We start from the raw sequence: 17,510 nt of genomic DNA, 5'->3' as shown, positions 1-17,510 counted from the left end.
CGACAATTCCCAAAGTAACATTCCCAGAGTTAGGGTTTTATAAACCCTAATTAGGGTTTCCAATCCAATCACAATCCTACTGAGTCCAAGATTAAGCAACTAGGCCAATTAGGGTTCCACTAGGCCAGACACCACCCACTGCCACCTCGGCGGTGGTGGTTGGCAGCAGCCACCATTTGCAATGGTGGTGGTGGTGGTGGTTCCTGCCCAAAAATTGCATATACCACTTCACACATAATACACACACACACACACGTAGCCACTAGAGATGGTGGTTAGTGGTGGAAAAACGGTGGCAGCCACCACCTGATGGTGGTGGTGACGGACCTTCATTGATTTTCCGGCCAAAAATGGCTCATACAGCAACAATAACACCGACAACAACATATATTCTAGACATACATCCATCCAGCCACCTTCCATGCGGCTGATGTTGTCGGAAAGTTACGAAAATAGTTGACAAAGGCCACCGACGGCAGCGGTGAAGCATCTGATGTCGAACACGCACAAAGGGACGGAGGAGAGGAGGGAGACAAGTGGCAGATGGTCTTACCTGAAGCCTCTCGGTAGTTCGCGCCCTTGCTGCAGCGAACACGTCCTTTTGTCGACCATCAGCGGTTTTCCAGGTTGTTTACGATGTCTCCGGCAGCGATGTTGTGGCATTTAGATGGCGATGGATCGGCGGCAACGGCATTGTGGCGTGTAGGTGGAGTTTCATTTTATCTGGAAGCATCTAAGTAGTTTACTGAACCGTACCTTTTTTTAAATTAACTAATACAAGAAACTGTTAGTTTGTTATTACAATCTTTTAGTTTGATGCATAACTCTTGATGTTGTTCCCATTCATATTTTCATTGAGATAAAAAGCGTGCAAGTATAAAACTAATTTTGCTTCATACTTTTTCTTATAATGATGAGTTTAAAGGTGATTATGAAATAAAAAATGATTGTGATATCATCGAGCCATTGAAGGTTTATTATCACCTTTAAAGTTATTTATTATTAATCTTTTTACATAAAAAGTTTTTTTAATCTACTTTAGGTATGGTTATAGAAGACTAAGTTTATTTTACTTGTAACAATCTAAGAAATTAGAAAGGTCTATGCTTGGTTTTATGATGCTTGTATTAGACGTGGAAAGAGGGTTATAGAGGTGTATAGTATTGATTATACATCTGATTCCCAAACAGGCATATCATATATGCAACGGATTTCTGACGGCTACGACAAATTTTAGCAACGAATTTTTATATTAGATAAAAATCGGAAGGTTCTTTCTTGACCTAACTACAAAAATGCAGATTTTTGGAAAGATACAAAATAGAACTTCTAAAGCAAAATAGAATAGAAATGACTAGTCTTAGAATATAGTTGAACCAAAACACCTATTTTTTTTTTTCGAGTCGGTTATTAGTAACCGATCAATGACGAATATACTTTTTTGTAAAAATTATCAAAAGAATAACTCACTAATGGACTATCGATGAAATTTAAGAAAAAATCACTAATAGATCACGTATAGATTTTATGTGATAGGCTAGCGGCGACTTTTGTATATAAAAAAAATATAAATTCATGAAAACATTAACAATAATTACATATTTAACAAAGGAAAAATCTTGAAACATACATCAAATCTATATTTTAAAAACATCAAATATATATCCACCAATTGGGTATTCATTATTCATTCGTTCATTGTTTACTTTACTTCTTAATGCAAAGACAAAAACAAAAACAATCTTGAAAAGTAATTCCACCTTGAGGACCCACCACCTCCATTTCTAACAAAGATGTTCCTTAGAATGTCACAATTCATTAGAAACATCTTTCCCAAGGAAAACAATCCATTTCACATCGGAATATGTGATTCCGATTCCGATCCCTCCGAAATGAGAAGACACCTTCAGATCAACAATCTCATATTAAATCGAGTGAAAACGACGGAAATTTTAGCAAATTTAGATTCAAATTAACACACCTTAAGATACATCTTCTTGTGTTTCCTCAAACACGGTATATGATATTCCCTTCCACACTGCAAGGAGTATAAATCTAACAATCAGAAATGAAAAAGCAGAATAATTGGATTTTTTTGAATGACCATTTTAACCTTGTGCCAAAACTAAAACAAGCACTATACTACAGGGACCAAATTTATTGATATATATTTAAGGAATGAGCATGTCAAGATCTAGTGATCAGATCTGCAACTTTTGTCAACATTGCCATGATCCCCAAACATCATTCAGTAAGAATGGAACAAGATGTCAGATTTAGATCTTACTTAAGCGTTACTTGATATAGCATAAATTGGAAAGTAGAGAATTAAAAATTTATTGGCATCAAAACAATTACATAAGAAAACGTTTTATAAACTTACCTTTGAAAGGGTAAGCTAATGTACAGTGGCCCCTGGACAAACCCACGAAACCGACTTTTGAAATGCTATGAACACCTAACTGGTACCGATCTGATTCAACTAGACTGACAACAGATCAAGAAAGTGTGAGTCACAGGAGAACAACAGATATAGACTCCGAAACAACAAAAAAAAAGGACACAACAGCTTCAAAACACATGATTCAGAATGATAACTTGCATGTTTTTTCTTACAAAATATTGCGGGTCTTTGCTAGTTTTTTGATCTGTGTGCATGATAGAGAATTTTTTTTTTTTGAAATCAACACATAAAAGTCTTGGTGATTTGCATGACCCAAAAGACACAGATCGATAACTTTATCAAACCAATGCATGATTTTCAGATATGCATTATCCTCCTAAGCTCTTAATTATTTGTGAATAGTTTGATGTTTGGATCCTGGATCTAGATTCAGTTGATTATGACAGCGGCTGTGGATCCTCAACATCTAATATATATAGTAAGAAAAGTGTGGGCGTCAACCCTAATCCTGATCTCTAGCGATGGTGATTTGCATCAACCTCCCCTAAAATTGTACATATCGTCACATACAGCCCAACCATTAAGAAAAATGACGCTTTTTATTTGTAGTTTTTTTAACAGATCTTAAATATTTGTAAATTGTCATAATACTCCTTTGTATACATAACTATTTTTTTAACGGTTCTTATTTGTAAATGGCCACACTATCTTTATTTGTATTTTTTTTCAAAAACATTTGATACATTTTTCTTGCTTGTTTAAGTGAGAATATCTTCAATCATTTGACATTGTGATTATTCGAGGTTGACTATACCTTATTCATTGTTTAGCCTTTCAACATGACAGGCTGTCATTAGCACAAACTTATTATAATGTTTGGCTACAAAATTAAAGTTTTCACAAAAAGTTGAAATTATGATTGTGTTAAATGAAATCATAATAATCTTGTATACTGATAATTATATTTATTTAAAAATTTAATTTCATGAAAAACTGATCTTAATAATGTAAATCAGGTAAAATTGTACATATATTTATCGTTTTCCACCTCCTCGAGTTAAACTCTCGATGTCTAAGAAAGCTCAACGAGAAAGATTCAATTTTATGAAAGGTCTGTCCACAAGTTCACTTGGATGATTTTTCGATTACTCACACCCGATGTTTTGATATGTACACACTGTGCTATATTCATTGCGACATTGCATTTAAAGTATATTTGGATTTCTTTTTTGTTTCAATGCAGTATGAGTTATAGAACATGTCAACGACAGTTAGAATGAATTTTGATAAGCATGCAAGAAACATAACACATGCACAAACCTCCACTGGATGATTGATTCTCGAGGATCAAGTTTGTGGGTAAATATCCATTGATGGTCGATCATTAATTTCCAGAATGACATAGTGTAGAATATTTATCAAAATATATTTCTAAAATTGGTCTAGGTTTTAACACTAATGTTCGATTTAATGAGCTTACCAAAATTAACTATAGGTAATCTGATAACTGTCTCAAGCAACTCTTACACGGGATTGCTCCAAAGAAACCCTAGACTCCTTGTTTGATACTATATACTCCACCGCTAACGTTCAATATTCCTCAATAAACAACAAAAGGGAAACAAAACAAGTGGTATTTAGGGTAAAATGACCATTTTTACCATCTTACTTTACCACAATGCTATATTGCTATTTTACACAATTACTTATACTCACATTATGTGCAAAAAAAAAAGCAATGCATTTTTCTGCTATCTCATGAACATGGTAATTATCGGTGATTCAGAAAAATAAATAGGACTTCTTAGGGCAGGGGTATTTTAGGTAACTAGATTGTTTTAGTTTCTTATGCACGGTAAATGAATTAGACAAGTAGAAAGACTAAAAGAAAACAATGTTGTTATTACTTAGCAATTTCTTATATACTTTAACAACAATGTACATTGAAATATTTGGACATTTATCTAATTATATTTAATTGCACTTTTTTTTCCTTTAATTTTAACAATAATGTTTATGTAACACCTCAAATCTTAGACCAATTTTTTTTTTTCATTTTAAATTTACCGAAAACAAGTTTCACAAATAAAGTTATCAAACACATAGTTATCCAAAACAACCATTTTCACAAAATATTAGAGTTTTTCAAACTGTCCCAAACCTCTATCCATCCTCCCAACGAGTGTGCACAATCAAACATTCGCCTTCCCGCACTTCTCAAAACTACCTGAAACACATAAATCAACAACTGTAACCACGAAGCTTAGTGAGTTCTCCAAGATATCACACATAACACCACATAAATAAATAGCTATGAGTTATCAGCAACCTTGGGGGACTATCAACAATACCAGTGGGCAACAACACACCCTATGAGTTATCAGCAACTCGAGGGATTGTCCTTAGTCTCAGTCACACGTAACAACGTAACACAAAATAACAGCAGACCCAACTGGTCATCACAAATACAACTATTGTACCACAGAGGTAAGGATAACTGAGAAGACTCACCTGATACTAATGACAAGTAAATGTCATAGCCGAACTGCCAGAATTAGACTTCTTCTAGTCAACGAAATAATTAACCGTAATTAATATTTAACACCCAAAGCTAAGTCAAAAGTCAACGAAATTCAACTGCCCAGTGTGTATGCTTGGCGGAAACTTCGTTACACGGGGTGTACAATGCGAACAGTGACTAGACGGCTAAGGAACTGGCTGATGGGTTTTATACAAAACAACATCCTATGTGTTCATGCAAACCCTAAAGCTTGGATCTAGGTTTCTCTATTGTACATGCGATTCATCCAAGGCTCAAGAACCCAAATCTAGCATGTGCATTTCGAAATTATCACATAAGAGTAGATCTAGATGTTACCTCTTATAGAATGGCTTGAATCTCTTCAATATTCTTTCTTTGGAGCTTAGAGTCAGAAGTGTCACTCCTCTAAGGCTTACAAACACCACAAGCAAGAGAATAACTTATGAGAAGGAGGAGGAGCACTAAAAACGACCTAGGGTTCTTCCAAGAAAGTCCACAACATTTTTGGGGCCATAGGGGTCTTTATATAGTGAGGCTATTAGGGTTTTCAACTAGGAAACCCTAACTTGACTCCTTAGGCCCTAAGCAGCCCATGGACTCCCTTTAGAACACCCCTTCGATGAATTCCTTATGGGCTTCCCATATAATTCGTCCAACCTATGTTCCAAGGTGATCCATAGCCCAATTACAATTATCTTATAATTACAATTCCAGCCCCCTAAGTTTAATCAATGTCTTTTAGTCACAAAATTAACTATCAATTAATTATTGACTAATACTAATTAAACAATGTGATTTCACCTTTAATATATTATTCATATAATATATTAATAAATCATAATTAATCCTCTTTCTCTATAAATCAACCTATCAAGTTGCTTTGGTGAAGGCAACCCAAAAGGACCATGCACAACCGGGTCAAATATATACCAAATATAGTTACGGGCTTAGACACTATTCCAACAGTCTCTACTTGGATAAATATAGTAACGATAATGTAAGTACAATCCTATTAGCAATCGTAGCTCTCAAAGACGTTGTTGAACTCTGATCTTATTAGTAACTTGTACTTTAGATAAGGGATCATGTATTCCTCCCTTCTAGATATCGTATGAACTGAGATAAGGAATTTAATCACACTCTTCGTTCATGTGTTATTTACCGATTTCCAATTTATGACGACTGACCATTAACTACAATTGAACACATCAACATAGTCCCGGCTTGGCCAAGCGCTTAGGGTGTCATCACTAAATCATCGAGGGGGACCACAAATATCATTTTTATCCCACTTTAGGTAAAAAGAACAGATAAACTTCGACTCAATGATCACTTGTACTCGCTTACCGAATCACATACAACAATCCGTTTTATAACAGCAAGTTACTAGTGTGTTTACATATTATTAATGTGTAACCGACTCATAAGATACAACTCACACATCTCGGTTTCAAGAACATAAGATATTATCGTCTCACCAATCACTCGTGATAAAATCCATGAAGCGATCAAGTGAGTGTGAGTTTAATCCAATACTCTAATCTTATAGCAGCACTCATGAACTCTGTAGCAAACTTGTACTATGACTAAATGCTTTAGTCAATCTACAGACGGATTCCTAACAATCTTCATTCACTCCTACTTCCAAAGAATGAGCGACTGTGGAGTGTTTGAATAATCTTATTATTCGAGAAGTCAAAACATGCAAAGTGAAACACAAGAATAATACTAATCCAATGTGGCCCCAAACTTTTGAGTATAAGTAAAAAAACATTTTATTTAATCACCATATTAATTACTCATTATTTCTTGTTTTGGGTAATCAACTTCTTACTTGAATTATAACAAAAATTGTGCCATGCTCTTAGCATGCACACTATGGTTCCTGTTGGATTAGTGTCTAAGCCTGTAACTATATTTGGTATGTACTTGACCCGGTTGTGCATTGTCCTTTTGGGTTTCCTTCACCAAAGCAACTTGACAAGGTAATTTGATGAGAGATAGGATAATATGATTTATTAATGTATTATAATAATAATATATTAATGGAGAAATCATATGTATTTAGTTAGTATTAGTCATAAATTAATTAGGAATTAATTTGGTAACTAAAAGAGATTAATTAAATAAAGGGGTATAAACTGTCAAATGTATGATAGTTGACTTTTGGGCTGTGAAACCTAATGGACTAAGGGGGAACGGAATTATGATATGGGATCATCATATTTTCGTCCAAGGCCCTATTCCAGAAGGTTCCTTGGGTTGCTTGGTAACTATGCGTTCCATTAGGGTTTAAACTGAAACCCTAGCAGCCTACAGTATAAATAAGACCCCTAGCCTTCAATTTTTGGCCACTTGCTTCCCAAGAGAAACCCTAGGCCGAAATTAAGCATTGTCCCTCCTCTCTCATAGTTGCCTTCTTGCTTGTGGTGATTGTAAGCCATTAGGGGAGTTACAATTGTTACTCTAAGCTCTAAGAAAGAAGATTCAAGCTTCCATTAAAGAGCTAAACATCTAGATCTGATTCTATATGTTAAATTATGAAATATGTATGCTAGTTTAGGGTTTTTAAGTCTTGGATTCATTGCATGTATAATAGAGAAACCTAGATCCAAGCATTACGGTTTGTATGAGCACATAAGATTATTCTTATGCATAAAACCCATCAGTGGTATCAGAGACTTGATTGGTTTCTGTTGTATGTGATGTGATTGTTGTGTTTTTGTTGAAAAACATTTTTCTGGCCTCTGCCCGACTCAACTCGGCGAGTCAGTATCTGGACTCGGCGAGTTGGCCCAACTTGGTGAGTCCAGGACTGACTCGACGAGTTCGGGAGTCAGACGGAGCATATCTCAGGATTTTCTTGCTGTTTTGCTATAGGATAAATTCCAAAACATTTTTTGATAATAAAATCCAAATTTTATTGTATGCAAATGATTATCCTTACCAAAACAAAAGGGAATTTCTAATATTTTGAATAATAGTTTCTTTATATGATAAATATGGATTATTTAAATTATTTGGTAATTATCTTGTGACTAAAATTGTATTAGGTCAAATATAGATAATTATAAAATTAATTGTTTAATTTATATTATTTGTTATTTGATCCCTTGTGTTTTGAAAAGTTCAAAACTTGTCCTCAAGTTTTGAAATTTTAATTTTATGATTAAAAGTTTAATTTTGATTGATTTAAATTTCAAACCCTTAGAATTTTACAACTTTTAAATTCAACCCTATACAATTATATTATTACAAGATTAATTATTATATATCTATATGAATAAGCTAGTCTTATCGCTAGTAGGCCTCATTCACGAAGCCAGTCTATAAGGTGGGTATAAGGTTGTTGCCTATAAAATGGCGCTTAATGGGTGTACACTCACACCCACCGCTTGCTTGATTGGTGGAGGGTCGGTAGCCGAATGGATAGGATAGGGCACTTAATTCTTCATTACAAGTATAAATAAATTACAAAGTAACTATAATGTTTTACAAATTCCCAATCTTAGTTACTTTAGGGTAAAATGTGAAAATGATGCTATTCCATGGAATTACACTTTGCACCCTTGTCAAACGTTAGTGGAGCATGTGTGGTTAACCGACACACTAATTTGGGATTGACATTGGTGGCGAAGGGTGGCTCGATGTTTATCATAGATCAATGGAGGTTGCGTGGCTAACCGGCACATTGATTGGGTGATAGAGACATTGAGTGCACCATGTTGGTTCGCATGGTTATGCATAACTTGTTTGCAATCCTCCGTATCCCAGTTGCAAATTTAAAGTGCATAACGAGATTTAAACATGCCATTGAAAAGTTCAATGAATCTCAAAGATCTAGGAGTTTTCAAATACATTTAAAACTTAATCTTCTTTTTCGTTTTCATGGTGAAAATTAGTAAATCGTCATTCACTTACCTTCAAATTATTTACTTTTAGATTACGGCATCCCCTTTATAAGTTATAAATAATATTGTTGGATTCTAGCCCTAATTTCTCATTTGGGTGTTTAATTGTGGATTCATTCTAATCAAACTTTGTTCCTTTCTATTTTAGATGTCTAACACAAACGCTAACAACAACGCTTATGGGTCATTCTCGCTAATGAACGTATGCCAAAAAGTCACATTTGATGGGTCGTATTTCAACGAGTGGATGAGATACATTCATATGATCACTCATTACAAGGACAAAGAATATGTCCTCGATGAGAAAGTTGAAAAAGATCAATCTAGATGTTGCTACTCCTGAAGAGTTGGCGGCCTTTGAGGCCCACGAGCGTTATGCTACGAAAGTTCATTGCATCATGCTGGCCACCATGAACCTCGAACTCCAAAAGTCCTATGCGGACATGTATCCATATGTGATGCATCAAGATTTTCTGGACATATACCAGCAAAGCGCAAGGCAAGAGAGCTATGAGATCATTACTAACATGATCACCGCTAAGATGGGGAGTGGAGAATCCCTAACCTCGCATTTGCAGAAAATGTAGAGGTATGTTAATCGTCTTCTCAAACTTAATGTTAAGTTTGATGAGGATTTGGCTATCGACATCATCCTCCACTCCTGGCCTTCCTGCTACAACGAGTTCAGAATGACCTACCACATGAACGAGGAGACGGGTTTTCCAAGAAAGGGAACTCATAAGTCAAGAGGACAGTGGGAGGCAAATTGATCTTGAAGAGATTCAACAGGAAAACGATGAAGGAACTTCTAATACTGGCACTCAACCTGAGGATGTTGAACCTGTTGACGAGTCCTTACCTCTTAGACGTTCCAATAGGGCTAGTGTTCCACCCTAGTTGTATGGATTCCATATAACTACTGAAGGGGATACATTTATTAGTGATAGGACACTAGTAAATTTGGACGAACGTAACAGATATAAGGAAGCCATGGCAGGCCCAGAGTATTCTAAGTGGAAAGAGGCAATGGACAGCGAGATTCAGTCCATGTACGACAACCAAGTTTGGAATTTGGTTAATAATGTGCCGGGTCGTAAGACAGTCAGGTGCAAATGGATCTTTAAGAAGAAGACAGACATGGATGGGAATGTGCACACTTATAAAGCGCGATTGGTTGCAAAGGGCTTTACTTAAACTCCTGGAGTTGACTATGATGAGACCTTCTCGCTACTTGCCAAGATAAAGTCTGTTAGGGTGATGCTCGCAATAGCTGCGTTTCATGATTATGAAATATGGAAGATGGACGTGAAAACCGCTTTTCTTAATGGAAAATTGGCTGAGGATGTTTACATGAGCCAGCCAGAAGGTTTTATCAATGCGAAGCATCCAAATAGAGTGTGTAAGCTTGAGAAATCCATTTATGGATTAAACAAAGCGTCTCGCAGATGGAATCTTTGTTTTGACGAGAAGGTCAAAGAGTTTGGCTTTCTGCGAAGCGAAGATGAGTCATGTGTGTATGTCAAGGCCAGTAGGAGTATAGTGAGCTTCCTCATATTTTATGTCGATGACATACTGCTCATAGGAAATGATGTCCCAACCTTGCAGGAGGTCAAGTCCTGGCTTTTGAAGTGTTTCGCTATGAAGGACCTCGAAGAGGCTACGTATATTCTGGGAATAAGGATAGTAAGAAATAGAAGTAAAAGACTAATAGGACCCAGTCAGGATACATACTTGGATAAGGTAGTAAAGTGTTTTAGTATGGAAAATTCAAAGAAAGGGGAGTTGCCAATTCAAAGCAATACCAAGTTGAGTAAGACTTAATGCCCGAGTACAGAGGCAGAAATTGCTGATATGAGCCAAGTACCTAACGCTTCGCAGTTGGCTCTATCATGTATGCCATGACTTGTACTTGCCCTGATGTGGACTTCCCTTTGACCATGGTCAGCAGATATCAAGGGAACCCTGGTAGTTCGCATTGGATTGATTTCAATAATATTCTTAAGTACATATGAAGGACCAAGGAATGGTTTCTAGTCCTTGGTGGGAGTGATGACTTAAGGGTACGAGGGTACAGTGACGCTAGCTTTCAGATAGATAAGGATAATTATCGATCGTAGTCGGGCTGGGATTTTACCCTGAACGGAGGAGCAGTAACTTGGAAAAGTTCCAAGCATGAGACCGTGGCTGATTCAATGTGTGAATCAGAGTACATTGTGGCAAGAGAAGCATCGAAAGAGGCTATATGGCTGAAGAACTTCATTGGAGACCTTGGAGTTGTGCCATTCATCAAGCGGTTTTTAGCCGAAAAAATCTAAACGAGAATCGAAGATCTCGTCAATTGTAGTGAAACGATAAAAAGATAGACGTAAACGGACGTCGGATGAAGTAGTTATGAATTTATAACGGAGTATTCCTATCCCGGCCTACTAAAATAATATAATAAAAATAAATTCAAAATTAGCCGACGGAGTCTAAACAAAAGTTGTAGAGCGTAGTCTTACCTACCCGGGTATATAAAGAACGTCGAAAACGGAGTTCGTATGAGGAAGATATGAAATTTTGAAGTTTATTAAATATTTTCAGTATTTAATTTAAATATAAAATAACTGATATTATCCATGGGGGGACTCAACGAGCTGACCCACATTACACCCAGCGTAATTCGTTGTTCCAGCCCCCTATAAAAGGAAGTCGAGTGCAGCCGAGTTCTTTGCTCATTTCTTCCCTTTCTCTCGCGTTTTTGCATCGTTTTTCGTGCAAGAAATATCCCGAACCCTCGATATCATTCCCGAGACCCGAAGCAAGTCCTGAAGCCCCAAAGATCCTGATAAGTGAAATTCCCGAGCCGAAGCTCTGCTCCCGAGAAGCCAATTTTTGTGAAGATCTTCCAGATCTACAGACGAATACTACTTCTACAAGCCATAGTGTTGTCCGATCATCTTCTAATCAAGTGAGTGTGTGGTCACCTTCTTCTAACACATAAATATTAAGTATTTGCTATGAAATACGTGCTATGTGTATAATATATTGTTGTTTATTTGAGATGATTGTGGAATGGACGAATTATATAAGTTTTAATGAGTTAAACTATATATGTAGTTTGTATCTAAAAATATGTTGGGTAGAACAAGATTAGATGAGGTTGTTGGTAGGTGAATAAAGGTGGGTTGGACCATGAGATAAACAGATAAAGAGATAAACTTGTTCTAGATCCGAGAATATGGATCAGAGGAGGAGGTTAGTTTTAGATCTAAGAGTATGGATGAAATCAAGAGGTTAGTTTTAGATCTGGGAATATGGATTAGGTAATGAGGAAAATTTAAGATCTGAGAGTACGGATTATGTATTTTAGAACTACGTATTCATTCGATAAGTGTAACGCCCATAGATCCGGGCTAGTCAATTTAGAGGCAATAGGGGTCGAAAACGACTTTTCGACAAAATTTTATTTAGAATAAATAATCTTAACCAAGTTGTAGAATATGTTACAAGGTTTATGTACATATAAAGAACGCCAAAATCCGAGTTATAACGAAGAAGTTATGACCCGTCGAAGTTCCGCGACAAAACCGGCACGGCACCGGGAAGCGTAAATAGTGAATTTACGATAAAGCGAGATTTAACCTTAGCGATCTAAACGAAAGTCGTAGAATATGTTAAACTAAGAACATCGATAAAAAGAACGCCCAAATCTGACTTCGTATGAAGAAGTTATGATTTTTTGAAGTTTCGGACTAGCAAGGCACAACCCGAAATTCGAATATTAGATTGAGGGGTTTTTAGCCGACACGACCTAAACGAGAATCGAAGATCTCGTTGAGAGTAGCGTAACGAGAAAAAGATCGGCGAAAACGGATGTCGGATGAAGAAGTTATGAAGATTTAACGGACCAATCGTGTCCCGGCCCGTTAATAATATAAAATTTAAAATCGAGCCAAAATTAGCCAACAAAGTCTAAACGAAAGTTGTAGAGTATGTTCCCACCTTCGTGTGGATATAAAGAACGTCGAAAACGGAGCTGGTATGCGAAATTTATGATTTTTAGAAGTCGGGAGTGGAAATTGCGAAATCTGATGCGAGATGGATGACGTGGCTGCATCTAGGCCGTCGCTTGCTGACCACGACTCGCTTCGGATGAAGAACACGTCACCTTCGCTTACGCCCCGCGTCCGAAGCCAGTACACCCCACGTACCCTCGCCTTATCTCTTCCGACGTTGCGAGCCAGCTGGTGCGAAGCTGGCACTCTTATCCGATGGCTACGCCCCGCGTAGGTCCGAGGTACGCCCAGCGTACCGAGGCCTCGCAGGGCTATAAAAGGAGACCAAGACTTCATCATTTTTCACACCTTTTTCACTTCTCTCTCTAACCTCTTTCTCTCTCTACAACCCCAAACCACCCCTAAACCCTAGTTAAGCCCCGAGGCTCCAAGAGTCCCGAGAAAAAGGAGTTTTTTCGGTTTTGAAACGCTGCTCTAATTAAGTTCCGGTTTTCGATAAAATTCGTTGTTTTATCGAAGGAAATTGTTTTGAGAGTCCGAGTGTTGAATCACCACCTTTCAGGTGAGTCTATAGTCCCTTTCACCTTACACATAGATATGAATTATTTTAATATAAATTACGTGCTGTGTGTGCATATTGTCTGAATACTTGCTGTCTATGCCGGGTGAAAGAATTTTATACATGTTTTAAATGATTTAAACTGTATATTTATTTTATATCTACAAAATGTGTTGGGTAAAACATGGGTAGATCAAATAGTTGTTTTGTGATAACACGATGGGAGACATCAATGTTGTCAGTAATCCAGTCATCTAATGGAGTATAGATGATGACCATGGGCGATACTAGACGGTCCGGTGGAACGCTATTAAGCTCGTAACCTGTAGGTGTTTTTAAACTAGGTGCTCATTAGGTATTTTGAACTGAGTGTGTTCACTACGTATCTTTGAACTGAGTGTGTTCACTAGGTATTTTGAACTAAGTGTGTTCACTAGTTAGTTTTGAACTAAGTGTTTACCAGATATTTTGGACTACGTGTTCACCGGTTGTAATCTATAAGCTTTGGTGACGATGGACTTCGTGCCGATTCCTTAGGATAATCCTTAGGAATGAATGAACGAGAAATAGCTGATTCTTAGGGTACATCCTTAAGAGTAAAGAAGATAATGGGGATGGGTAATTGGGTTTAATTGCTTGATTGTTTAAACATAATAATTATATTATTGTGGGTTGAAAACCCTATGTACTCACCAGGTTTCCCAACCTGACCCACTCAGTTTATTTATATCACAGGTGTTGATATGAAGTCACATTACACTGAGAGATTAAAGAGATGTAGATCACTAGTGTAAATAAATGTAAGTTCTGTTTATGCTTATGTTTCTGTATTGACAATGACATCCCAAATGTTTTAAAATGAATAAAATGCGTTTCTTTGAAAATGTTTTAATAACGTATTTATTTTGTTTTTCTGGGAACAAATTCCGCAACATTTTACTCTGACTTTTACAAAGCATAAACAAAATCGGTCTTTTCTAGCCGTGAAAATGGGGATGTCACAGTTGGTATCAGAGCATTAGTTTAAGCGAAATAGGAATTTGTAGGAAATTTCTAGACTTAAACTTAGAATGCTAAGTGATGATCGTGAGGAGTGTGTCAAATAGATTTAGGTAATACACCTGAATAGACACGAGCACTAGCTTATTTTAGGAATGATGCCTAAATTGCTTTTATGTGCTAAATGATTTGATATGCTATATTTTGATCGGATCTATGGTCTGTTGCCGACCGGATCTGGAAAACGGTATGTGTTTAGTATTCTAAACGTACGAATACGATATTAGAACTAGCATATAAACGTTTTGGAGTGATAAGGATGATTTAAACGTCAATCCTAAGTAAAGGTCTAGATTCACCTTATTCGGTGTATAGATCAAGATGGCAAGGACCCGTAGCGGGAACGTGAATGCAAATGAGAATAGGAACCCACCCCCAATGGTTCAGCAAATACATGTTGTACAAGAAGTTGCACCTGAGCCAGTCACCATGGCTGGAGTTCAAGCCATGATTCGGGCTATGTTAGCTGAACAAAGGGAAGAAATGAGGCAGATGTTGAATAAGGTCGAAGCTACATTGGCCATTGAGCAACCCGGACCGATTCCCGAGCAATCGGAGGAAGGGAACTACAGCCGCCAAGTGAGTCAAGTGGAGACTCAAGGTGAACGAAGGGATGGCCCGGAGAGGAGAAACGACAAGGATCGGCGAATGTACAAGAATTTCTTGGGTGCGAAACCACCATGTCTCTCAGGAAGCCCAAAGCCTGTTGAGATTATGGATTGGATCTCCGAGATGGAGATGGTGTTTGAGAGCTGCGACTGTAGCAAGAAATAGAAGAACGTCTTCGCTGTAAGACAACTGAAAGCAGGAGTCTTGAGCTGGTGGAAGCTATTGGCAGATACGATGCCATGAGGAGAAGCCCTAAGGATGTCATGGGAAGAGTTTTTGGAACAGTTGAAAATGCAGTACTGCTCAGAGATAGATCTGATAGACCTTAACAACGAGTTTCAGAACCTGAAGAAAGGGAAGATGAGTGTTGATGACTACGCCACCGCATTCACCGGGAGGATGAAGCTATTTCCCTACTTGGTTCCTACTGAACTCTCCAAGATTGATAGGTTTGCTAATGGATTACCCACTGACTTTGGCCCAATGGTCAAAATGGCAACTACCTTGAAAACAGCAGTTAGGGCAGCTAAGAATGTAGAGGCCCAGATAAGAGAAAAGGGTCTAGAAAAAGATAAGGCAGGAGAGAAGCGGAAGTTTGAAGGATCTTAAAGGTCCAACAAGGAGAGCAAATTCTCAAAGCCTGGAGGAGGAGGTGAAGCAAGATGGTGTGATAAATGCAAGAAGAAACACTTTGGAAAATGCGGCGAAGAGGTGACATGTTTCAAGTGTGGAAAGTTTGGGCATTACGCCAATGAGTGTACATCCAACAAGAGGTTGTGTTATGAATGTAAAGAAAGGGGGCATCTTTCAAAGAATTGCCCAAAGAAGAATGAAGCAACAAGGCCAAACATGCCACCAAGGCCAAGGGCATTTCACATGATCCTCGACGAAACAGAAAACCACGCGAGGAATCAAGGATGAAGACTTCATATCCGAAGATCAAGTTATGGAGTAGCCATAGTATCGTATGATGTATCCTATTAGAGGCATAGTCTAGGGTGAACTTGAACACCTATGTAATAGTTTCAAGAAATAATAAAAGCTTTGTTTTGTTATTTGATGTGCTAAACAGTTATGTGATTTTCTTGCATGGTGACTTGGAAAACTGCGAGACAATACTTGGGATGACTATGAGTAGGTGTGAAAGGTAGTAGATGCATATACTACCGGAAGCACAGGACTCACGCTTGGATCAGGGAAAGTCACTAGGTTACCAAGAAGCTAGTAATTGATTTGTTTTATTCAAGTATGTCGTTACCATTATTTCATTAATGACTAAGAAGATTGTTGTTATCCCGACCCTAGTGGTCATATCCATTGAGTCCGACTACGATGAGTAGGTTACGTGGTTCAGAGAACCAAGTTTGATGAAGCGTCCGACTTAAACCAAACGATTGGAATCAAAGCGATCAATAGAAATATCGCACTCGTTGTTAAAGAAGTTGATAGCTAGAAATGCCTAATGTTAAAGTGTGATTATATCACATTAGAACATGAAGGAAGGCATAGTCTGTTTTAGGGTTTAACTCTAAGAGACCTAAGTCCAAGTGTTGCAACGTACGATGATAGGTCATTATAATATGACACATCCTTCCATTGTAGTAACGAAAAGAACTTTTCCTAATATCGTATCCACTGAGGATTGACATTGTGGCTCGAAGGTCATAATCTGGAGTCTAACGTGAGATAGAGAGCGGATGCAAGATCGACCACCGCTTGTAGTGAAGGAGTCTAAGAGTTAGATACTCGTTCAAAGAAACATCGAAGTTATGACTTAGGATGAATAGATAACAAATGGATTCATCATGTGAGCCCTGTTTCGTTGATGATTCCGGGACGTAATCATCCTAAGGGGGAGATAATTGTAACGCCCGTAGATCCGAGCTAGTCAATTTAGAGGCAATAGGGGTCGAAAACGACTTTTCGACAAAAGATTATTTAGAATAAATAATCTTAACCAAGTTGTAGAATATGTTACAAGGTTTCCGTACATATAAAATCCGAGTTATAACGAAGAAGTTATGACCCGTCGAAGTTCCGCGACAAAACCGACACGGCATCGGGAAGCGTAAATAGTGAATTTATGATAAAGCGAGATTTAGCCTTAGCGATCTAAACGAAAGTCGTACAATATGTTAAACTAAGAACATCGATAAAAAGAACGCCCAAATCTGACTTCGTATGAAGAAGTTATGATTTTTTGAAGTTTCGGACTAGCAGTGTACAACCCGAAATTCGAATATTAGATTGAGCGGTTTTTAGCCGACACGACCTAAACGAGAATCGAAGATCTCGTTGAGAGTAGCGTAACGAGAAAAAGCTGGGCGAAAATGGATGTCGAATGAAGAAGTTGTGAAGATTTAACGGACCAATCGTGTCTCGGCCCGTTAATAATATAAAATTTAAAATCGAGCCAAAATTAGCCAAC

The sequence above is a fragment of the Lactuca serriola genome, chromosome 1 (assembly GCF_051521515.1).
Source record: "Lactuca serriola cultivar US96UC23 chromosome 1, Lser_US96UC23_V15, whole genome shotgun sequence".
Lineage (NCBI taxonomy): Eukaryota > Viridiplantae > Streptophyta > Magnoliopsida > Asterales > Asteraceae > Lactuca > Lactuca serriola.
Note: the sequence above shows the minus strand (reverse complement) of the source record.